Here is a 20,343-nt window from a genome sequence, read left to right on the forward strand (position 1 = left end):
TATTAAGTCCCTATTATTATTTAATCGCTGTCCATGTCTTCTTTTATCTGTTAATATTTGCTTTATGTGTTTAGGTGGCCAATTTGATATACATATTTATTTACAATTGCTATATTTCCAACTTGGATTGATCCCTTAATCTTATGGCTTTCTTTGTTTCTTCTTACAGTCTTGTGTTAAAGTCTCTTTTGACTGATACAAGTATTGCTACCCTGGCTTTATTTTGATTTTCATTTGCATGGAATACCATTTTCTACCCTCTTGCTTTCTCTCTGTGTGTGTGTCTTTGGACCAGAACTGAATCTCCTGTAGGCAGAATATATATATGGGTCTTATTTTATGTCTATTCAGTCAGTGTATGTGTTTCAATTATTTAGTCCATTTACATATAAAGTAACCATTGATAGGTATGTAATTGTTGCTATTTTATTATTTTGGTTTTTTTTTAAGTTCTATTTTATATTTTTTATTCTTTTATCCTCTTCCCCTGTGATTGGATGACTATCTTTACTGTTAGTGTTCCTAAAGGAAATCAACCCTGAATATTCACTGGAAGGACTGATGCTGAAAATGAAGCTTCAATACTTTGGCCACCTGATCGAAGAACTGACTCATTGGAAAAGACCTTGATGCTGGGAAAGATTGAGGGCAGGTGGAGAAGGAGGCAACAGAGGATGAGACAGCTGGCTGGTATCAGTGACTCAATGGACATGAGTTTGAGCAATTCCAGGATAGGTTTAATTATATTTATTAAAGAGCTTTTACTATCTAAATGGTAATTACGTCAGTTACAAATTCTTTGTGTTTGATCACCAAAATCATAAAATAACTGCATTAACCACGTTAGTAATTACTTACATTTTGCCGGAACAAAAACTGAGCTGTGATTGTTACTGCTGTCTGTGACTTGCTCATGTGATTTCAAACTCCGGGAGGTGGTGAAGGACACAGAAGACTGGTGTGCTTCAGTTCACGGGATCACAGTCGGAAATGACCGAATGATTAAAAAACAACAACAGCTCCCACACAGCTCCGCGGGTGGGTGAGGCTGGTATTGGGGCCAGTACTGGCCCACTGGTGAGTGAGGCTGCTTCTCAGAGTCTCTGGTTGCAGGGTGTCTGGTGCGTTAGGGCTTGTTCTGGTGCACAGACGTGTGGGGAGTGGACACTCTGATGGACAGGGCCATGACCTGAGCGATTCAGTGCTCAAGGGGTCTTAAGGCAGCCAGCCTGCTGGCGGTTGGGGCTGTGTCCCTGCTTTGCTTGCTGCTTGGCCTGAGGCATCCCATCACTGGCGCTGACAGGCTGGGGAGGGGGGTTGGGTCCAGAAGCTAATAAGCTAGAGGGAGGAGCTCCATTGCCAGCATCCTCATGATAGAATGAGCTCCCCCAAATGACTGCCGCCAGGGTCTGTGTTCCCAAGGTGAGCTACAGTTGCATCCTGCCTCTCTGAGACTCTCTAAACTCAGCAGGCAGGTCGACGCAGGATCATTTTAAACGATTGCTTCTTACCAGAGTGTGTAAGATTTTGTGTGTGCCCTTGAAGAGTGGAGTTTCTATTTCTCACAGCCCTTTGGGTCTCCCAAATGGAAGTTCTCTGAATTCTAAAGCCGAACATTCTGGGGGCACATCTTCCTGGTGTAGGATGCCTGGGCCGTGGAACCTGATGGGGGCTCAGAACCCCTGCTCCTTGGAGAGAACCCTGCAATTGCAATTATCCTCTTGTATGTGGGTTGCCCCCCTGGGGGTGTATGGGTTTTTACTATACCCGTATACTAACCCCACTATACCCATGTTTCTGCCCCTCCTAGCTTATTTTGACTCCATTAGAACTTCAGTTGGAGAAGATATTTTCTACTAGCTTTCCAGTCTCTCATTCACAGCTGTTCTAGATATAGTTGTAAAGTTTGTTCTCCTGTGGCAGGAGATGAGCTCAGGCTTTTCCTGCTCTATCATCTTGGCTACATACCCCCTTGTATATTTATATATTTATATTACTTATTTATATTCAGCTTTATGTCTCTAGAAGGTTGAGTTTGTTGTATATCTGAGTTTTATACACATTGAATGTTCTTGTAAAGTTCCACCATAATCCTATAAGATGTCCAAATAGATTTCTAGCAAGCTATTTTAACAAGTACCAAAATGAAATGAACATTTTTAAATCATCAAGAAAAAAAAATTTTTTTTAAATCTTGCCTTGCTCTAGTAAATAGCGCAGGATAAATCAGTAATGTATTGATATATAAAACACTTTTACCTGTTTTCAATGACTGAATTTTTGGAATATTTTGTTGTAGTGTATGGTTTGGGGATTGAGGGCACCTTATTTCATTTCAATTTGTCTCACCTCCTTGTTGTTGTTGTTGTTGAGTTGCTAAGTTGTATCTGACTCTTTGCAACCTCATGGACTGCAGCGCTCCAGGCTTCCCTGTCCCTCACTATATCCTGGAGTTTGCTTAAACTCATGTCCATTGAGTAGGTGATGCCATCCAACCATCGCATCCTCTGCTGTTCTCTTCTCCTTTTGCCTTCAATCTTTCCCAGCAGCATGACCTTTTCTAATGGGTTGGCTCTTATTGGCCACCTCTTATATAGATGGCCAAAGTATTGGAGCTTCAGCTTCAGCATCAGTCCTTCCAATGAATCAGTCCTTCCAGGGCTGATTTTCCATATGATTGACTGATTTGATCTCCTTGCAGTCCAAGGGACTCAACTCCTTATACCATACTAATTTTATGATAAACTGTTTTCTTTTCCCTATAACATATCATATTTTATCATAACATGGCATTTTATATATTCATTTTTAAGCTTGTTTACTGATTTATTTTCTTTCTCCCCAGATAGAAATGAGCTCCATGAAAGGAGGGATAAGACTCTCCTATTTAGCACTCTCCCAACATGGACAGTTCTGGCACATGGAGAGCCTTCCTTGATCAATGTGCTCAGTCGCTTAGTCCTGCCTGACCCTGTGACCCCATGCACTGCAGCCCGCCAGGCTCCTCCGTCCATGGGGATTCTCCAGGTAAGAATACTGGAGTGGGTTGCCATGCCCTCCTCCAGGGGATCTTCCCAACCCAGAGGTTGAACCCAAGTGTCCTGCATTGTAGGCGGATTCTTTACCAACTGAGCCACCAGGGAAGCCCTCCTTGATAAATACTATGGACTAAATGAGAGGCTGGATAAATAGTTCAAATATGTGAGGGGATAAAAGGACACAAAAATTTTAAGAGAGATTACTCCTTCGCAGTGAAACTAAAAAAAGCAAGTAACTAAAGTTTGATGTACAGTTATGTTTTCTTTCTCCCCACATATTCTCTACAAAATTCAACACTGGCAGGAAACAAATGACTTACCATATTAGTAACATGAGCATATGATGTATAAGACATACCAGATCTTTTAAAAATTCTTACAACAAAGAAGTGTTTTGCCAGTAATTCAGTTAAATATAGATCCAGGCAACAGATGATTTCACGAAGTGGAAAAAAACCAAAACGAGATACCCAGGCTGCAGGGTTATTCTTTATACTCATAGGAACACTGCTGTTCACACACAGGAATGCTGCTGTTCCAAGGGCTTTTCATTCCAACCAAAACACAATGACTAGCAGAGCTGCCTTTTAATTGGAACCTAAGGAAAAAAGGGTAGCAAGCAGGGGAGAAATTCCCGTCTCTCCATCTCTCCACTGATACATGCTCAGCTTTCTCACTTCAGCCTAAACACCATTTGGTTCTTAGGCTCAGAACAAGTTGGAAGTCTCGGTTCATTAGGGACCTGAATTTAGTAGCTGCCAGAAGTTCAGAAGCCAAATTATGCTGAAGTGTCATGGTGTCCTGTGACAGACAAAGAATCGGAATGTGCACACTTAATAGTCAAACAGACATCATATCCCAGTGTCACTTCAGGAGTTTCTGAACTCCAACTGGATTCTCCACTGTGCCCGAGACCCTCACCTGTGTGTCAGTGACAGACCTCTGGCATCCCTGTCATCTTTATTACTGGGTTCTGAGAAAGAATGGCTCCTGATTGGGGAAGCAAAGCAGAGAACATCCAGAAATGAACCAACGTTGTTCTTACCACTATGGCTGTAATGGCCGAAAGAGGCTCACAGAGGTCTCTGCCATGCTGAAATGCCCAGATTATTATTGTATCCTGTTGTTCTTATGAAATCTGCTCATTATTATTGGGTGGCAGACTTTGTAAACATCAAAGATTCATTGGAAATTGTTTAACTACCATAGTGGCCAATGGCATTAGCTCCCACAGACTGAATTTTACCAAGAGGACTAGATCCAGAAACTAATACTACTCCCTGAAACAGTGACATTGGCCATTATAATCCCCCAATCCAACACGTGGCTGATGCAACACGTGACTGAATTAGTTCTTATCCATACACTATTACAAATTCCACTTTTGATTGGTTTTTATTTTCCCGAAACAACCTTTGCCTGATTTATCACATTTCAAACAATTTTTGTCCTATATGGCCAATATATGTCCTATATATATAGCAGATTTCCCAGAAAATTACATGCTCCTGCCTTCAAACTACTATCTCCCCATTTCCTTCAAGTTCTAACCATGAATTCAAACTCAGTGTCTTTATTTATGGTTGTATTCAACGTTGAATCACATGTGGCATTTTCTTTATGTCCTTAATAGTGGTGCCCTCTTTCTTTCAAAACTGCTGGGTAGTCAGTCAGTCAGTCTGGGTACTTCTATTCCATAGGTCAGCATCCCTTTGTGGATTAACCCCAGAACCCAAGAGAGTCACTATTCATCACAGGGTCTGGCCTCCATTCTAAGATTCCCTCATCGCAAAAGAAGGATACTTTTATGCTAAGTTGGAAATGAAGTGGAAAGAGCATGTGTCCATTAAGGAGTGGGTCCAGGAAGTCAGCACATGCTTTCACTAGGGAAAATAACACAGGAGTGAGACATCCACACGGGGGAGAGACAGGCTGATCCTTAAACCAGATGAGAATATGGGCACCAGTACTCTGGGGGCTGCCCGGTTCCACTCTCACTGGGAGGAACAGTGCAGAGAAGCATCCTCCCTGACACCACAGCCAGGCTCACAGCTGTGAAATACTTCCTGCCCAGGACTAAATTCAGCCTTGTGTCTTGGGATGTGCTGACCAGACAGGATTTCTGGAGGTGGCTGGCATAGTGAGGAAAGAGCAGCAAAGTGCCTGTCAACCATGCAGAATAGTTTCTGCTGCATCCTGCACTGAAAGTCAAAGTGAAAGGCGCTCAGTCGTGTCCGACTCTTTGCGACACCATGGACTAAACAGCCCATGGAATTCTCCAGGCCAGAATACTGGAGTGGGTACCCTTTCCCTTCTCCAGGGGATCTTCCCAACCCAGGGATCGAACCCAGGCCTCCCGCATTGTGGGTGGATTCTTTACCAACTGAGCTATCAGGGAAGCCCTGTGCTTACTAGGGAGCTTAAAGATCTGACTTACAGAATGTGGATCTCAAAGATCTGCTTTGAGAATACCCATGTTTTACTGATAAGCAAACTAACGCCATGGGGCAGAGCTGTGAGTATGAACGATTTTCCAACACCTTGTCTGTGTTGCTTTCTACTAAAATATTCTAAAGACTACAAGCAGAATTTTCCTTTGTTTTCTAGGACTGGCTATGCAGGACAGAACTGAGTGCTGGTGGGTTGTTCCACTCTTACACTTTCTAGAAAGCTCCCCTTTCTGGCCTCAACAGGGGACACCTTTGCCCAAGTGTCATTGAACAGGCCCCTCACCTAGCTTATTGTATGTCAGCCTTGCATCCCCCTTCATCTTTACTCCTGGCTTCTCCTCCAAGACTGTAAGCCTCTGCTTGGTCTGTATATCTCAGCCTGTTTCCTTCCCATTCCACAGCTAAATCAGTCATTTCAGCATAAGAAGGCAAGAGAAGCCATCAGGAACAAAATCTCCATAAAAGAAAAAAAGCTATCCACTTTGAGAATATATTGTATAGAGCATGCATGTGTGCTAAGTCACTTCAGTCGTGTCTGACTCTTTGTGAACCTATGGACCATAGCCCACCAGGTTCCACTGTGCATGGGATTCTCCAGGCAAGAATACTGGAATGGGTTGCCATCCCCTCCTCCAAGGAATCTTCCTGACCCAGGATCAAACCTGCCTCTCTTATATCTCCAGCATTGGCAGGTGGGTTTTTTACCATTAGCACCACCTGTGTAGAGCAAATTTTGACTCAAATTGTAGCTGCCTCCATTCACAGCCCAATTGGTGTGTGCTCATGGCATCAGAACACATTTGAGTCTCTATCTTAACCATATGCAAGGTATTACAAATGAATTAAAAATAGGTCCTATTTCAGAATGAAAGCATAGAAAGTCTTGCACTCACATCCTCCCACGGACACACTTGAATCTATAGCTACGTATGAACAATTTCCTCTTAAATCATGTGAAGACCTGGCTGAGTGACACATTGCCCAAAGTCACCTGGGGACATTGAAGTGGGTAGGAGACCCCAGGAAACCATCTTACCATAAACCCTACCTCAGTATGGTGTTCCAAAACCAGGAGGACCTTTGAACCTCGAGTTTCTCCCTGAAGAGCAGGGATTTCAGACCCCACATCGGGCATTCCCACTTTGTGGACATACACTTGAGAGAGGAGCCTCCAATTATCTGGTTTTGAAAACCAATGGGATCACTTCCCAAGACCCACAAGACGGCAGCGATATGACAGGCCACACTTAAAGGGCTCCCACTCAGAGCTCCCCACCCCAGAGCCCAGCTCATAGTCAGCCAATAGTGTCCAGACTTAAAGTGAAAAGGGTCATCTTCTTACACTGCAGCCGAGGCCTAAGGGGGAGGCATCTAATTAAGCAGATGTTTGGAGCCTCAAGCACCCCGAGAACAGACTGCTGCGTGGCATCCTCATCCTGTTGCTGTGCTCCAGATCACTGCTGTCTCCGGGAGGGGAACTTTTCCATGTGTCTAGTGCTACTACTTTTTGTGGCTTCTTTCTTGGGAACATCTCTTCATCCATGGCTCATTTCTCTGGGGGGGGCTTGTGTTCCTGTTCTTTAACGTTTGTTTCTTTAATATTTGGTGTCACCCAGAAAGGATCTCATATCTCTATCTGGTGCCCCGATTTTTCAGACTGCTGCCAGGGGACGCTTCAACACTTGGTTCTGGAGGCCAGTGGGACCTACCCTAGTGGGTGTCACAGGCCTGTAATCCATGGAGACAGAGTTTTTAAACACCATCTCCTGGCCACAGCAAGAGGCAACAGGCTCAGGAGCTTGGTTTTTCTGTGAAGGTTTTTAAACTGGTCATCCTGAGTTCTGCTCAAGGGGTGGGAATCTGACTAGGCAGGATCATGTTGTTGTTCAGTCGCTCAGTCTGAGTTCAGTGTCTGAGCCTTTGTGACCCCATGGACCAGAAAAGAGTTTATACATTTGTCTGAAGCCCTAACGTCTGTGATGGTTACTCAGGGGGCACCTCCAGATTGGCTGGCTCTGGTGATCAGTGGAGGTTATGCCTGTGGTCCCAAAAAACTGTATGTATTTCACACTGTTAAAAGCTGATGCCTGACAGTCTGTCTTCTAGTCAGCCTGAATCTAGGTGCTGAGATCCTGCCTTTTGGGTCACTGACATGGCTTGGCACATCCTTAACTGTTGGGAGTTATTAAAAATACAGTGGGTAGCTTGGCCAAGCACAGAGATTTGAAAGAAAATGAGGAGCTGAGAAAGAAAGAGTTGAACATAGTTTGTTTCCTACATGAAACTACTCCCTCAATACTGAGAGAGGTGGTCGTTTCATCTACTATAAAGACAAAGGAAAAAAAAAAACAGAGTTTTGCCAAGAGAATGCACTGATTATAGCAAGCACCCTCTTCCAACAACACAAGAGAAGACTCTACACACGGGCATCACCAGATGGTCAATACTGAAATCTGATTGATTATATTGGTCACAGCCAAAGATGGAGAAGCTCTGTATAGTCAGCAAAAAGAAGACTGGGAGCTGACTGTGGCTCAGATCACAAACTCCTTATTGACAAATTCAGACCTAAATTGAAGAAAGTAGGGAAAACCAGAAGACCATTCAGGTATGACCTAAATCAAATGCCTTACAATTATACAGTGGAAGTGAGAAATAGATTTAAGGCATCAGATCTAACAGATAGAGTGCCTGAAGAACTATGGATGGAGGTTCATGACTTTGTACAGGAGGCAGTGATCAAGACCATCCCCAAGAAAAAGAAATGCAAAAAGGCAAAATGATTGTCTGCAGAGGCCTTATAAATAGTTGAGAAAAGACATGAAAGGCAAAGGAGAAAAGGAAAGATATACCCTTTTGAATGCAGAGTTCCAAAGAATAGCAAGGAGAGATAAGAAAGCCTTCCTCAGCAATCAATGCAAAGAAGTAGAGAAAAACAGAAGAATGGGAAAGACTAGAGATCTCTTCAAGAAAATTAGAGATACCAAGGAAATATTTCATGCAAAGATGGGCTCGATAAAGGACAGAAATGGTATAGACCTAACAGAGGCAGCAGATAATAAGAAGAGGTGGCAAGAATACACAGAAGAACTATACAAAAAAGGTCTTCATGACCCAGATAGCCAAGATGAGGTGATCACTCACCTAGAGCAAGACATCCTGGAATGCAGAGTCAAGTGGGCTTTAGGTAGTATCACTACAAACAAAGCTAGTGGAGGTGATGGAATTCCAGTTGAGCTATTTCAACTCCTAAAAGATGATGCTGTGAAAGTGCTGCACTCAATATGGCAGAAAATTTGGAAAACTCAGCAGTGGCCACAGGACTAGAAAATGTCAGTTTTCATTCCAATCCCATAGAATGGAAATGCCAAAGAATGTTCAAACTACCACACAATTGCACTCATCTCACATGCTAGCAAAATAACACTCAAAATTCTCCAAGCCAGGCTTCAACAGTACGTGAACTGTGAAATTCCAGATGTTCAAGCTGGTTTTAGAAAAGGCAGAGGAACCAGAGTTCAAATTGCCAACACCCACTGAATCATCAAAAAAGCAAGAGAGTTCCAGAAAAACATTCACTTCTGCTTTATTGACTATGCCAAAGCCTTTGACTGTGTGGATCACAACAAACTGAAAAATTCTTCAAGAGCTGGGAATACCAGACCACCTGACCTGCCTCCTGAGAAATCTGTATGCAGGTCAAGAAGCAACAGTTAGAACTGGACATGGAACAACAGATTGGCTCTAAATTGGGAAAGGAGTATGTTTAGGCTGTTTATTGTCACTCTGCTTATTGAACCTCTATGCAGAGTACATCATGAGAAATGCTGGGCTGGATGAAGCGCAAGCTGGAATCAAGATTGCTGGGAGAAATATCAATAACCTCAGATATGTAGATGACAGCACCCTTATGGCAAAAAGCAAAGAAGAACTAAAGAGCCTCATGATGAAAGTGAAAGAGGAGAGTGAAAAAGTTGGCTTAAAACTCAACATTCAGAAAACTAAGATCATGGCATCTGGTCCCATCACTTCATGGCAACTAGGTGGAGAAACAGTGGAAACAGTGAGAGACTTTATTTTGGGGGGCTCTAAAATCACCGCAGATGGTGACTGCAGCCATAAAATTAAAAGACACTTGCTCCTTAGAAGAAAAGTCATGACCAACATAGACAGCATATTAAAAAGCAGAGACATTACTTTGCCAACAAAGGTCCATCTAGTCAAAGCTATGGTTTTTCCAGTAGTTATGTATGGATGTGAGAGTTGGACTATAAGGAAAGCTGAGTGCCAAAGAGTTGATGTTTTTGAACTGTGGTGTTGGAGAAGACTCTTGAGAGTCCCTTGGACTACAAGGAGATCCAAGCAGTCCATCCTAAAGGCAACCAGTCCTAAATATTCATTGGAAGGACTGAAGCTGAAGCTGAAGCTCCAATACTTTGGCCACCTCATGCGAAGAACTGACTCATTGGAAAAGCCCCTGATGCTGGCAAAGATTGAAGGCGGGAGGAGAAGGGGATGACAGAGGATGAGATGGTTGGATGGCATCACCGACTCGATGGACATGAGTTTGAGCAAGCTCCGGGAGTTGGTGATGGACAGGGAAGCCTCACATGCTGTAGTCCATGGGGTCGCAAAGAGTCGGACATGACTTATTGTATTGAAAAATGCAATACATTTTTTTCATTGTTTTCAGTAAGGGACTGAAAACAAAGCAAAGATCAGTGTATTGGAAGACACTGAGAACAAACTTGTAGCTGCCAAGGGCAAGGGGATGGAGGTGGGGTAGCTTGTGAGTTTGGTATTAGCACATGCAAACTATCATATGTAGGATCCTACTGTACAGCACAGGGAACTGTATTCAATATCCTGTAATAAACCATAACAGAAAAGAATATGAAAAGAATGTATTTATATGTATAACCAAATCACTTTTCTGGGCAGCAGAAATTAATACAACATTGCAAACCAGCTACACTTCAATAAAATAAATTAATTTAAAACAAATAATAAATCTCCTTAATGGAAAAAAAATTTGTCCTAGTTTATAAAATACATACATTTCGGAATAATTCTAATGAACTCAGCAAACTCTTATTTATCCTGTGGTGATTTAATTGGAGTAAGCGAAATCATTCATTTATGAAAGAAAAATCACTACAAATAAGTGAAAACATTATATAAACAAAGGGTATCTTGTTTTTGGAACCACAGTCCGGACTTGCATGATGGGACTCAGGCAGTGGCAAAAGAGATGGCAAAGGTTGTGATTCCTAAGTCTGAAAAGTGTGTTAGAAGCGTTAGTTAAGAAAGCAGCCCGGGAGGGAAAAGGGTGTAGACGGAGCCCATCAGACCAACTGGGATCCTGTTCTATTCTTAGATGAGAGCTAAGAAACAGAAAGCTACAGCAGAACGCTTGAATCTTGTGGCCATTTTTCGTCATAATTTAAATGGACAACAAATGCAATTTTGGGGAGAAAGTGGGCATTCAACAGTGCAAATAGCATAATAAAAATATTCATCTTTTTAAAAGGAAAGCAAACTAAAGCTACGTTATTACCCCCACATTCTTTTGGAAAGCACACACATAGCTGAGCAGTCTTTCAAAAATCCTGTCATCTTGAACAGGTGAGCCATTTCTCAGTAAGCTTGGTGATTTTTCAAAGCTAAAGAGCGTGGGCACGTCAGTAGCAGCCTGCACGCTGGTTTCTCTCGGCGTCGTCAGGCCCGGCAGCAGCCTCACTGGGGCTCATTAGAAACGGGGTCTCAGAAAGCTAGTGTCACTGGCACTGCATCCTGGGGGTAAGATGCTCAGATAACGGTTTGGCTTAAAAGACGCGTTACAGTGAGTTACAGAGAGCTCTCTCATCAGAGAGAGAGCGCTTGGTTAACACTTGTTGGAGAACGTTTAAGTATTTTGGCGCAGTGATGTTTTAAAAAAAGACAGAGAGCGAGGAGCAGAAAGCTACTCTGTTTTGTTTCTTTAGAGGTTATTTCTACACAAGGCTTTTGGACCTTTAGAAATATTTCACCTAGGACTTCCCCCGTGGCCCAGTGATGGAGGATCCAACTTCCACTGCAGGGGATAAAGGGTCGATCTCCGGTTAGAGAACTACGATCCCACAGGCCTCAGGGCAGCTGTGGGCCACAGCTGCTGAGCCTGAACACTCTAGGGCTCATGCTCTGCGACAGGACAGGCCTGCAAATAGCAAGAGAAAGCCCACAGGGCGCAGTGAAAGCCCTCGGGCTGCAACGAGGGCATAGCACAGTCAAGAAAAGGAAAAAGGTCACCCACAGAAGTTTGCATCCAGACTGCTGTGCTCGTGTATTTTTAAAAATATACACGGACAGAGAAATCAAATATGCCCATCATGTATTCGATAAATATAAGGTTTAAGATCCAAATCAAGGCACTGTGGGTATTTTAAAAAGATAACCAGGCAACACTGAAAAAATTTGAGCTCTGTATGAGTGAAGAAGATATTTTTATACTTAGTCCAAGCCCAGTCATCAATATAAAAATTATACAATATTAAAACCACAAGTAAACCCATTAATATAAAAATTATATATTAAAATCACAAATAAACCATGAGTTGCAAAAGTCTTAAAAGTATTAGTTTGATTTAAAGACTATTTCCAAAGCATTAAAGGGGGAAAGAAATCATTAAAAATCATAAATCATAATCTTAGTCTATGCTTCATGATTTATTCTAGGTCTTTCATTGAGTTGTAAATTACTTCATTATAATCTAAGCTTAATTAAAAAACCCTATTCTGCTTAGAATATATGCATTTGTACTTGGAAAAAAATCTAAGTTCCCTTCCTTTTTCTTCACTTTTTTAGATAAGTAGATAATATTAATGATGTGATGTGTAAATCTTATCCCACTCAGCAACTTAGTTTAACCCCATCAGCTTTACAACCCAGCAAATTAAAAGAACATACGAGGGGAATCAAATAGTGTTGCTTTTAATTCCTTAGTTTAACTTGTATAAATTACAACTCTAAATGAAAAAAAATAAAACAAGGTATTTGAATTTGACAGCTACGTACCTTCTTACAACCACCTAAGTTACACAGGCAAATGAAACTTTTACCATAAAAATATCAGGGACTAGAGTTTTTAAGTCCACAGTGAACTGTTTCAGATTTCATCTTGGATATTAGTCCAATCAGAGCAGTAGGGTGTATCTAGGGGAGGGAAGGCCCCATGACAGTTCATGACTTGCTGTAGCACTTAAACCTCTAGTCCCACAGAAAATTTTCTTACATCACAATAGCGAAAGTGACCAGCACGGATTATTTTCTTGAATTGACATTAAAAGCAGCTAAAAATATTTTTAGTAAAGAAATGCAACCCAAACAGCATACACATGCAGGCACTTTTTTTTTTTTTTTTAAGTTGGCATATAAAACAGAGTATAAATAAAACTGCATAAAATTATGTCAAGAGTGAGAAAGACCAATAAATTAAAGAAAAATGCTTTAATGTACCCTCTCTGGCCGTGTGGAAAATCTGTGCAGACAGGCAGTAACTATTGCAACAGCACCAACTACAAGAAACCAGGAAACACATAGCATATAACTGAAAAATCATTGCTTAACATTCAAAATCTAACATAAGGAAAAAATGTTGGTTAGATTTCCATGGTCAGAAAATGATATTTTATTTAACAACATATACATTTTTATTCTGTCTGGTCTCTTTACTATTTGAATCCAGTTCCCTGGAATCACTTAAACAGTTCACAGTAAGTCAGAGCAGTCCTTGGTTAATTTAGAAAATTACCCAAAGCATATTTGGGATGCAAACTCATATGGCTATGCATCTTGAGACAACATGTATGATTGTTTGTAGGTGGACATATAGAATATAAAAGAATATACGATCACCAACAAAAAGTAGTATATTATATAAAAGGCTATTTTTCATAAACTGCTTTACTTAATTTCACACTATTAAAATTAAAGAAACTGAAAAAACACTAAATAAGATAATGCACTTCACAGTAACATCTCGATTTAAGTTGTATCAAAGTTTGGAATACTTACATATAGAAAGAACAATTGTTGTAATGAGTGCTACATCTGGGGAAAATAAAAAAAATTGATGATAATTAAACACACACGTGTCTTCAAACAGCTGCTGCATTTTAATGATCTGATCATAGATCAGCTATAATTACAGCAAATAAAAACATTACCAATCTAGTTTTAGCATGACTGCTAGTGCATCCAGGTCATTTTGACCACAGAACACTTCAAAATATATTCCGGGGTTAGGATCTATCTCATGAAATTCTTAACAGGAACCTTACTTTTTACAGTGTGCAGTAGCGACCACACCAGGTTATTTAGTAAGGTAGCTGAAACAATTAGAATTCACTAGAAGAAAATTGTTTTAAAATATATTATCCTATTTTCAGTTCAGTTGCTCAGTCATGTCCAACTCTTTGTGACCCCATGAACTGCAGCATGCCAGACCTCCCTGTCCATCACCAACTCCTGGAGTCCACCCAAACCCATGTCCATCGAGTCGGTGATGCTATCCAACCATCTCATGCTCTGTCGTCCCCTTCTCCTATTACCCTCAATCTTTCCCAGCATCAGGGTCTTTTCAAATGCGTCAGCTCTTCGAATCAGGTGGCCAAAGTATTGGAGTTTCAGCTTCAACATCAGTCCCTCCAATGAACACCCAGGACTAATCTCCTTTAGGATGGACTGGTTGGATCTCCTTGCAGTCCAAGGGACTCTCAAGACTCTTCTCCAACACCACAGTTTAAAAGCATCAATTCTTAGGTGCTCAGCTTTCTTTGTAGTCCAACTCTCACATCCATACATGACCACTGGAAAAACCATAGCCTTGACTAGATGGACCTTTGTTGGCAAAGTAATGTATTTGCTTTTGAATATGCTATCTAGGTTGGTCATAACTTTCCTTCCAAGGAGTAAAAGTCTTTTAATTTCATGGCTGCAATCACCATCTGCAGTGATTTTAAAGGCCAGAAAAATAAAGTCAGCCACTGTTTCCATTGTTTCCCCATCTATTTCCCATGAAATGATGGGACCAGATGCCATGATCTTAGTTTTCTGAATGTTGAGCTTTAAGCCAACTTTTTCACTCTCCTCTTTCACTTTCATCAAGAGGCTTTTTAGCTCGTCTTCACTTTCTGCCATAAGGGTGGTGTCATCTGCATATCTGAGGTTATTGATATTTCTCCCAGCAATCTTGATTCCAGCTTGTGCTTCTTCCAGCCCAGCATTTCTCATGATGTACTCTGCATATAAGTTACATAAGCAGGGCGACAATATACAGCCTTAACGTACTCCTTTTGCTATTTGGAACCAGTCTGTTGTTCCATGTCCAATTCTAACTGTTGCTTCCTGACCTGCATACAGGTTTCTCAAGAGGCGGGTCAGGTCGTCTGGTATGCCCATCTCTTTAAGAATTTTCCATAGTTTATTGTGATCCACACAGTCAAAGGCTTTGGCATAGTCAATAAAGCACAAATAGATATTTTTCTGGAAACTCTCTTGCTTTTTCGATGATCCAGCGGATGTTGGCAATTTGATCTCTGGTTCTTCTGCCTTTTCTAAAACCAGCTTGAACATCTGGAAGTTCACGGTTCATGCATTGCTGAAGCCTGGCTTGGAAAATTTTGAGTGTTACTTTACTAACATGTGAGATGAGTGCAGTTGTGAGGTAGTTTGAGCATTCTTTGGCATTGCCTTTCTTTGGGATTGGAATGAAGACTGACCTTTTCCAGTCCTGTGGCCACTGCTGAGTTTTCCATATTTGCTGGCATATTGAGTGCAGCACTTTCACAGCATAATCTTTCAGGATTTGAAGTCGCTCAACTGGAATCCCATCACGTCCACTAGCTTTGTTCGTAGTGATGCTTCCTAAGGCCCACTTGACTTCACATTCCAGGATGTCTGGCTCTAGGTCAGTGATCACACCATCATGATTATCTGGGTCATGAAGATCTTTTTTGTACAGTTCTTCTGTGTATTCTTGCCACCTCTTAATATCTTCTGCTTATGTTATTATTATAGTTTGGTATTCAATCTAGTCCTTATGATTTTATTAAGAATTTAACACACTATTCCAATAGTGTGATTTTTTAATAAATGACAATAAAGCTCTATAACTCTTATCACACAAATGCTATTTGCAGTCTTCACAAACAATGTTTTAACTTAGCATCAACCCTTCTTATTTCCCTGTCCCCAGATTAAGACACAGTCCTAATTACAAGAAGATTTTGTGTAATAATGCTAATGAGACATCAGGGCATGTGGATGAAAATTTTGTGCCAAAATGTAAACATGCATTTTTGACGATCCAGAGGGCAAGAAATAATACTAACATGTTTTTATAAATGTTCGTCAGTAGGACCTCTGCTTCTACCTTTAACTCAGAGTATAAAATGTCATCGTAGTTCTGCTCTTTTTATTTCATAAATGTTAACTGTAACCATCTTATGATGACACCAGGACTCCCCTGGTGGTGTAGTGGCTAAGAATCCGCCTGCCAATGCAGGGGACACAGGTTTGACCCCTGCTCTGGGAAGATTCCACATGTTGTAGGGCAGCTAAGCCCGGGTGCCACCTACTGAGCTCTAGAGCCTACGAACCTCAACTACTCAACCTGCGAGCCACAGCTACCAAGCCCGTGTGCCCAGAGCCTGCACCCTGCAATGAGAGAGGCCACCGCCACGAGAAGCCTGTATGCCGCAACGGAGGAGTGCCCGCTCGCTGCAACTAAAGAAAGTCTACATGCAGCAGTGAAGACCCAGTGCAACCAAAAATAAAAATACACAAATACATCTGAGAGAAGAAAAGCTCAAGCAGCTTTACCCCGCCACCAAAAAAAAAAAAAAAAAAAAAAAAGGCCCTGGGTTCACCTGGCAGACTGGCAACTGGACCACAGTTTTCAGAAGGAAACGTATCAAGCCTGAAGTGCATTTGATGAAAAGATAAACTTGACTACCTCACTCTGATACAAAGGAAAGTAATAGATCTTTTCTTATCAAGAAATCTTTATATTCCAACTAACTTCACCACTATACTTCACCATGTTCTTTAACACATATTGTGTGAACTACAGGAGACAATCTGAAGTGTGCTACCCCTGCCTGTTATAGAAAAACTATCCCAAAATATGGTACATAAGGCTTGTGAATACAACATACCAACAGAAAGAAAATTTATCTACAAATCTCCAGGATAAAAGAACACTATCACATGATAAACCAGTTACATTTTATATATTTTAACCTGCACGTGACCAAAGCATTTAAGAAAGTTATCTCACTCCACTGGGAATCCTCAGTAGGGGCACTTCTTGAAAATCGTGTTAGTTACAAGTCTACACAGGAGAAGGAAATGGCAACCCACTCCAGTATTCTTGCCAGGAGAATCCCATGGACAGAGGAGCCTCGTGGGCTGCAGTCCTTGAGGTCGCAAAGACTCAAACACAACTGAGCAACTAACACTTTCCACTTTACATACCACCACTTAAATTTATCATGGGATCTACACTATTAAAATAACATGATTGCCAATTAACACCAATTTGTGATATGTTATTTCTTCTCTAGTTATTGCAATAGTTCCATGTAGAACTCTGGAGTTTCATAATGCAGGGCTACTTATAACCAAAATAATACCTAAATCTTCAAAACCTTCAGGCTGTAAATCATCACTTGGATTGGGATATGCTGGAAAAAGAAAAAAAAAAAATGGAAATAAGAATAAAAGGTAGAAAAAGAAAATAATAAAGCTTAAAGACCTATACATTTATGGGTTTTGATATTTTTTTTGTTGCCTTTGTACAAAACCCCTGATAATTTCCCTTTCCCTACATGCATTATCTCAATGCATCTCTTTAAAAGTAGTATCATAAAAAGCCAAGGCTGAGCGCCTGAGGCAGGGAACAAAATGGCAGTCTCAGAGGTTGCAGCTGTCAGCAAGCCAGGAACAGGCCCAGGTTATGACGCACAGTTTCCTGGAGCCTGTGCAGCTTGGCTTTGCCAAGGGACACCAGACCCGTGCCCAATCCTCCTGGGAGACCACACGGCCCGCCTCAGACTGTAGCAACTTCCCGCGGGCCTCGGCTGCAGCAGGCACCCTCAGCTGTAGCCTCCACACCCCAGCTGTAGCCTCCACACCCCTTCCTCTCCCCAGGCCGACTGAGCAAGTGGACCTTAATAAGTCTGCTCTGGTCTGGGTGGGGAACAGGCGCCGGAGGGAGGCCTACAAACAGAGGCAGGCGCCAAAGCAGAGCAGAGCGCCAGGGGCTGCGCAAGCGCAAGGAAGGGAACTCACCCCGGCAGCCGCAGGTGCAGCTGACAAGATCCCCGTAATTAGCGAGGCTGTGGACTCTGGGGGCAATTGTGGGCTTTGAGAGCAAGTACAAGCTGGAGTGAGGCCAGATCTGAGTCAGAGCTGACCCCACAGAGCCCACAGCAGGTCCAGAGACCTTCCTAGAAATATTGGAGGAATTTCTGGATAGGTAGATTGGCTGGTGCTCACTGTGCAGATTGGACAATGGAGGACTCAGGAGGACATTCTTCATACTACTGGTCTCTCTCTCTATATATATTTTTTGTATTGTTCTAATGTGGTTCTTTATTATTCCTTTAGTTTTCATTTGTTTTAAATTACATATTTTTAATGTCTTTTAAAAATTACATACAGTTTAGTTTTTTTTTTAAATTACATATATACAATGGAATATTACTCAGCCATAAAAGAATGGATTCCAGTGAGGTGGATGAACCTAGAGCCTGTTACACAGAGTGAAGAAAGTCAGCAAGAGAAAGGCAAATATCATATATTAATGCATATCTATGGAATCTATAAAAATGTTATTGATGAGCCTATTTTCAGGGAAGGAATGGAGATGCATATATAGAGAATGGATTTGTGGACACAGTAGGGGAAGGAATGAGAGAGTGGAAGGAAGGGGGAAATACTATTGCACAGCCGTAAGAACACCACCATGTGTAAAATAGCTAGCTGGTGAGAAGCTGCCGTATAGCACAGGGAGCCCAGCCTGCTGCTCTGTGATCACCTAGAGTCACCTAGATCACCCACCTAGATCACCCACCTAGAGGGTGGGATGGGGAGAGGGGAGGGAGGTGATACATGCATAATTATGGCTGATATATGTTGTTATACGGCTTCCCTGGTGGTTCAGACAGTAAAGCATCTGTCTGCAAAGAGGGAGACCTGGCTTCAATCCCTGGGTCTGGAAGATACCCTGGAGAAGGAAACAGCAACCCACTCTAGTCTTCTTGCCTAGAAAATCCCATGAACGGAGGAGCCTGGTGGGCTACAGTCCACGGGGTCTCAAAGGGTCGGACACAACTGAGCAACTTCACTATGGCAGAAACCAATACAATATTATAAAGCAATTTTCCTTCCAATCAAAACACACAAGAAGATTGAAAAACAAAAGACATACAATGGCCTAAAACCATTTAAGAGCTTATCTGCAATAGAACAAAATTCAACATAATAAAGGCCACTTATTTTAAAAAAAGCATAGATAACATCATACTCAATAGTGAAGGACTGAATTTATTTTCCTTAAGTCAGGAGCCATACTGGATGTTCACATTTGTCACTTCAATCAATACAACAAAATATTTTAACTTATAACTTGGCTAGTGAGAGCAGTGGTAAGAGAAAAAAATTAAAAATCATCCAAACTGAGAAAGAAGAAATAAAACTCTCTCTGTCCCAGATTATATAATCTTTTAAATGGAAAACTCTAAAGATTATGCATGTTCACACACCAAAACACACACACACACACACACATACACACACAGGAACCTATTAAATAGAACTAATAAATTAATTCAACAAAGTCAGAGGTTACAAAATCAACAAAGATCAGCTGCATTTCTATACACTACCTATGAACAGTCTAAAGAGAAAATTTAAAAAACCAACTCCACACACAGTAGCAGCAAAGAGGATAAAGTACTTAGGAATAAACATTAACTAACGAAGCGAAAGACTTACTCCCTGAAAACCACAAAGCACTGCATAAAGAAATTGAAGAAGACATAAGAAAATGAAAGGACATCCTGCATTCACGGATTGAAAGATAATGCTGTTAAGACGTCAATACCGCATAAAGCAATCCACAGATTAAATGCAGCCCTTTGACTATATTGAAAATGTGTTTTGCAAAATAGACAAATTAAACCTAATATGGAATCTGAAGGGAGTAATCTTAATAAAGAAATGGAAAGTTGAGAGGACTCACACTTCCCAATTCTGAAACTTACTAAAAAGCTACAATAAGGATATACTGTACACCACAGGGAAATATAGTTATTATTTTGTAATAGCTTTACCTGGAGTTAAACTTTAAAAATATTGAATCTCTATGTTTGGAAATAATAGAATATTGTAAAACAACTGTATTTCTATTAAAAAAAAATAAAAGAGCAGAGAGACCAGAAATAAACTTTCACTAATATGGTCAAATGATTGTTCATAAGGGTTCTAAGAACATTTAATGGGGAATGGACAATCTTTTCAACAAATGATTTTTGGAAAATTGGATATCCATATGCAAAAGAATGAATTTTGACACCTACCTGACACCATACAGAAAAATTAATTTAAAAGATCAGGAGCTAAACTTAAGGCCTAGGGAAGTTGTTAAGTCAGTAGAGTAGAAAGACTCTGAGTTTGCATCCTTCCTTGGGCACATGAACATCTCCACTATTTGCAGAACAGTGGATGAGAATGACCTGAAAACTAGCATAAATGATCTTCTACAACCAGAGATATGAAGAAGGAACCAACATGAGACAGGAAAGAAGACCAG

Source organism: Bos indicus x Bos taurus, chromosome 16 (assembly GCF_003369695.1).
Source record: "Bos indicus x Bos taurus breed Angus x Brahman F1 hybrid chromosome 16, Bos_hybrid_MaternalHap_v2.0, whole genome shotgun sequence".
Lineage (NCBI taxonomy): Eukaryota > Metazoa > Chordata > Mammalia > Artiodactyla > Bovidae > Bos > Bos indicus x Bos taurus.